The sequence below is a fragment of the Panthera uncia genome, chromosome A2, assembly GCF_023721935.1.
Source record: "Panthera uncia isolate 11264 chromosome A2, Puncia_PCG_1.0, whole genome shotgun sequence".
Taxonomy (NCBI): domain Eukaryota; kingdom Metazoa; phylum Chordata; class Mammalia; order Carnivora; family Felidae; genus Panthera; species Panthera uncia.
In genome coordinates this window covers 34,671,989-34,677,988 of record NC_064816.1, presented here as the reverse complement: position 1 = coordinate 34,677,988, position 6,000 = coordinate 34,671,989, and positions in this window count along the sequence as shown.

Here is a 6,000-nt window from a genome sequence, read left to right as displayed (position 1 = left end):
AAGTCAGTTAAAAGGGCTCTTGTGCTTTTTTTTTTTTTTTTCTTTTAAACAAAAAATTAATTGCACCATCTGGTTTAAAGAAAGACCCAAAAGCTCACAGAATTTTAAATCTGGAGAATACTTCAAGAGTTTAGTGTTCTAAAAGATCAGGGCTAGAAGGTGTTATGACTTCAGTCCACTACGGTGTAAAAAGAACTAGGGTCCTAACTTCTGGCCCAGTGTCCTTTCCTGACTTTTCCAATAAAGGCCTGCAGGGTGGTGTGGGGATGGTGGAAGGACCCCTCATTTCCGCTGTGTCTGCAGAGCCCAATCATGTCCCCTTCTTTCGCTTTCAAAGATCAGTTTGTTAGAATGTTATGCTGGTTGAGCCCAGCTCAAGAATTTGACAGCTGCAAGCTTGGGCCACTTTCAAGTAGCTGTCATGGTATCTGCGGTTACAAAAGAGACATTTAAGGGGAGGTGGCAGTGGAAGAAGATGGGGTAGCGTGACTCAATTTGGACCTATTTGAGCACATAATAAGACACAGATGTTAAAATGACGACGAGGCATGATACAAGGCTTGAAAACTCAGAATATTAATTTATTGAGTGATAGTCTCCTCTTTCATAGTTTGTGCTTTTTAGTTGCTGTAAAACCAAACTGGTTATTTGGAATAAAACTCTGTTTTCTGGCATGGTTGTGAGTAATGATAATGGTGTTCTGCATTTGTGGAACACTTAATGTGTGTCAGGTGTAGAATGTTGATGGTAATGAAACATCCTGGTTAATAAATGGCTTTCTCTATATGGATGAACTACTGATTTTCAAAGAATCATGAATCTAAAACCGTGTTGAATATTTTTTTTGTCACTCTTTTTAATTCAAAAGGTGTCAGGATCTTACAAGTAGCAAGCAAGTCATTAGCATGAGCATAAATAATTTTAATTCAAAAGTATGGTGGTGTCAGATATTAGGGAGTTCTTGTTAATAAAATGTTAATGAAATGGCAAATAAAAATATGCTGTGTTTAGGAAGATAGATAGTAAAGATGTGGCTAATTTGTCTCCTTTCATAAGATTGTAGTATTGCTCATGCAGAAGAATAAAATATCTCCTTTAGAAAGACACTCGAGTATTTTTCTTTTTTTTTTTTTTTTAACATTTATTTATTTTTGAGAGACAGAGAGAGGCAGAGCATGAGCAGGGGAGGGAGAAAGAGAGAGGGAGACACAGAATCTGAAGCAGGCTCCAGGCTCTGAGCTGTTTGTTAGCACAGAGCCTGATGTGGGGCTTGAACCCACGAACCGCAAGACCATGACCTGAGCTGAAGTTGGATGCTCAACTGACTGAGCCACCCAGGTGCTCCATAGTATTTCTTATAAAATAGAAAAAAAACAGTAGGCCTTTACAAATATTTATTTTTATTTTTTATTTTTTGAAGTCTATTTATTTATTTAGAGAGAGAGCAAGCAGGGGAGGGGCAGAGGGAGGGAGAGACAGAACCCCAAGCAGGCTCTGCACTGACAGTACAGAGCTGGACACAAGGCTTCAGCCCACGAACCGTGAGATCATGACCAGAGCTGAGACCAGAAGTCAGATACTTAATCAGGTGAGCCACCCAGGCACCCCCTAGGCTTTTTCTTCTTTTTTAATAAAAATATGGCATTGCAGAAAACAGTAGTCTATTTTGATTTTTTTTAGTGCTGTAAGTTCATTTCAAATTAGAAAGCAATTGAACATTTCTATAGCATTTTACTTGTCTTAACTAAAGGTGGAACTGTCCAAAGCCAGTTATTATTAGTTTTTTAAATGACAATTGCACCTGCTTGAATTCTGTTTCATATTTATGCCACATGTCCCAAAGTATTCTCTGAAAATTCACAGTTTTATTTCTTTTGCTTAACGAATCATGAAAACATCGATGAGACTTTGGTATATCGTGGGCACTTCCCTGTGCATCACTGGTCCTAAAACTGAGACTTTAGGCACAGAGTCTAAAATAATCCAAGAAAGTTTCCAGGAAGGAAGAAACTTAAAGACCATCTAGGGCAGTGGTTCTCAACTGGGGGCAATTCTGCTCCATCAGGGACATTTGCCAAGGTCTGGAGACATTTTTGGTTACTACAACCAAATTAGATAGGTCTCTAGCAGGTAGAAGCCTGGGGTGCTGCTAAACTTCTGCTAATGAATGGGGCACTCCCACAACAAAGAACTCTCTGGCTCAAAATGTTGGTAGTGCTGAGATGGAGAAACACTGATCCAGGTCAAGTTTTGGGGCCCAGAACAGGGCTTATCCAATGTCCCTAGCTCCCTATTTCGGGCAGGGAACTGAGGTCTGAGGTGTCTAATGCAGAAGCTAGGATTCTTGCTGTTGCTCAAGCCTTCTGGTTTGAAGATGTCTTTTCGATTTCTTTAATTTGTAAAGATAATGTGTGTTTGGGGTAGAAAATTCAAATACTGTAAGAGAGTATAAAAAGGAAAGTGAAAAATGAACCCAGTTTTGCCATCGAGAAAATACCTTTTCATATTTCAATAAACCTATTTCCATTTCCTTCCTTGTGCCTTTATCCACATATAGACGTTTAGACCAAATCATTTTAGATAAATGAGGCCATATATCATATAATCTGTACTTGGCAAAGGGCCACTGGCAGGCCTTTGGTGAAACCATGGCGGGGGAAAGAGACTGTTGACATCCATGCAGTCAGGTGAAATGCCCTTGATTAGGAAGACTTTCTGTGCAGTGATGGCTGTTTATCTGCATTCGTGTAAGACTCAGATATACTCTGGAACCATTCTGGGAAGGATGACAATTCAGTGAAGAGAGCTAGAGGACATTCTTTTTCATGGCTATGTGTTTTTCTATGTAAAATTTCGTCTTCCTCCTGGTCATAAAACACTCCGAGTCAAAAAGCAATTTTGAGTTTCTTTATAATGCATTCCTCTTTGTCAGAGACAGCAAGTTTCATAATGTGAGTGTTGGAAAAAGTCCTTCTGTTCAAATTTTTTTTTTAATTGGTGTCTAGTTTAAGATTAAACAAAATTTTTTTAACATTTATTCACCTTTGAAAGAGAAAGAGGGAGAGGGCGCGTGAGCGTAAATGAGGGAGGGCAGAAAGAGAGGGAGACACAGAGTCCGAAGCAGGCTTCAGGCTCCAAGCTGTCAGCACAGAGCTTGACGCAGGGCTCGAACCCACGAACCACAAGATCATGCATGACCTGAGCTGAAGGTGGTCACTTAACCGACTGAGCCACCCAGGCACCCCTCAGTTTAATATTTTAAGTAGTTTGTAAGCCAGAAATTTTTTATACAGTGGGGCGTTTAATTAAGGCAGTCCCAAAATATATTATTGGGGTGAATTCTCTGCATGTACCAGTGGGGGCAACAATTCACTGGGGCCTGCAATCTCCGTGACTATTTAAATCATTTGGCAGCTCTTGCAGAAGCAGCCAGATTGTAATGTAAACATCTGTTACCTTTTCTCTGCTTTCAGAACTGATTATGCAACCCGGCTTCACATCGGAGACACACAGCTTTCTTCATCTATATTTTTGGATTAATTCCTTCTCGACACACACACACACACACACACACACACATCCACGGACACAAATCAAAAGAGCCATAAAATTGGTTACCATGGACCCAGTCCTCCCAGGATAAAACTCACATCTTCACCCTCTGTCCTGCTCTTTGCAGACCCTTGGATCTGCTCGGGAGCATGGAGCTCCATTAAGCAAGCTGGGGGATGGCTATGAATCTGTCCCCTGGTACCAGTCTCAGTCTCCTTGTGTGCTGAATTTCCACTCACCTCGGCTGAGAGGATTTGGGAAATGAACTGGTTAACTTTTAAACCTCCCCAGCAAAGCCACGTGGTACCAGCTAGTGTAGGGGTGGGTGAGAGTGGGCAAGGAGGCATTTGAATGGAATTGGACGTTAGATAACAAATGTCTCTTTTGCTAAAGTTTTCTGCTGGTATTTGCCACCGCTACGTTAGGGAATGTTTGTCAAATACTTGCTTTGTTGACCTTTCAAAAAATGATAGTAGCTACAATAGCTATCATTTGTTGAATAAGGATGTTGCTGGGTACTGCACTGTTTTAAGAAATTGTGCTAAAATTGGGACGCCTAGGTGGCGCAGTCAGTTAAGCATCTGACTTTGGCTCAGGTTATGATCTCGTGGTTCGTGAGTTCGAGCCCTGTGTTGGGCTCTGTGCTGACAGAGCCTGGAGCCTGCTTCGGATTCTGTGTCTCCCTCTCTCTCTCTGCCCCTCCCCTGCTCACAGCCTGTCGCTCTCTCTCTAAAATAAGTAAACATTTAACAAATTGTGCTTAAATACAAATTACATCAGTTCACCTACTTTACCATTTTAATTTTTTTCTTTTTATTAAGGTTTTATGTTTAATCTCTACCCCTAACGCAGAGCTTGAACTCATGACCCCGAGATCAAGAGTCGTATGTTCTACTGCCTGAGTCAGCCAGGCATCCTGCTGCTTAACCATTTTTTAAAAAAAATTTTTTTTTAACGTTTATTTATTTTTGAGACAGAGAGAGACAGAGCATGAACGGGGGAGGGGCAGAGAGAGAGGGAGACACAGAATTGGAAGCATGCTCCAGGCTCTGAGCCATCAGCCCAGAGCCCGATGCGGGGCTCGAACTCACGGACCATGAGATCGTGACCTGAGCTGAAGTCGGACGCTTAACCGACTGAGCCACCCAGGCGCCCCCTGCTTAACCATTTTTAAGCGTGTAGTCCGATGGTATTAAACATATGCATTGTTTTACAGCTGTCCCCACTGTCCATCCCCGGAACTCTTTTCGTCCCATAAAACTGAAACTCTGTGCCCCTTAAATAGTGGCTCCCCAGCTCTCTCCTCTCAGCCCCTAGCAGGTACATTCTACTTCCTATCTCTAGGAGTTTAACTGCCCCAGGTACCTCACTGAAGGAGAATCATGTATTTGTCTTTTTGGGCCTGACTTACTTCACTTCGCATAGTGTCTTCAAGGTTCATCCATGTTGTAATGTGTGTTGGAATTTCATTCCTTTTTAAGGCTGGGAAACATCACCTTTTGTTTATTCACCCATCGATGGATGTGTGGGTCACTGCTACCTTTCGGCCTCTGTGAATAACGCTCCCATGGACATGGCTCTGCAGATATTTTTCTGAGTCTCTGTGTTCATTTCTTTTGCGTGTATATTCAGAAATGGAATTGGCGGATCATATGGTAATTCTATTCTTTAGTTTTTGAGGATCCGTCAGTATTGGTTTTCATAGAGGCAGTATCATTTTACTGCACTGAACATTTTTACGCACTATCTCATTTAATTCTCTCCCAAGCCCTCCATGGTAGAGAGCGTCATCATCTCCCTTCTGTGCACTAGGAAAGTGAAGTATGTTGGACGAAACCACACAGGAAGCTTGTGGCAGAGCCACGGCGTGAACCCAGGCAGTGTGGGAGAGCCAAAGCTCTTTCTAGGTGATTCATTTTTTCACTTCAAGAAAGATGACCTGAACACCTCCTGTGCATGGCCTGGGTGTGGTGGGGGTCTAGGAGATAAATAACAAATGTGTTGATTGCAAGAAGAAGCTCTGAAAGTCCTGATCTTACCACACTAAGGAATTTGATTGAACTGCGGTGTTCTGTGAGTCACGCTCGTTGTGAAATTGGTGTTTGATCAAAATAATAAGAGGCCGATAAATATCTACTGTGGTTATTTTGGCTGTTCATATTAGTGCTGCCTCAACCCCTCTGGCGATTAATAACCATGCAGCTCAGGGTTTTTAAAATGCCATGCCAGTTTTTGTTTTTCGTTGGAGGTGGGGGTAGCCATGGATATAGACAGTACAAGGAAATAATGGAGATCAAGATAAGCCTTAGGTAGGATCTGAGTGATGATTGCATTTTTATTTTATGGAAACAGTAGGCAGAAGACATTGGCGTCTTCCCCACCAAAAATACAGGTAAATGGAGCTCTTGCAAAAGAAGGCACGTTTTGTCACTTTATAGAATTAACATT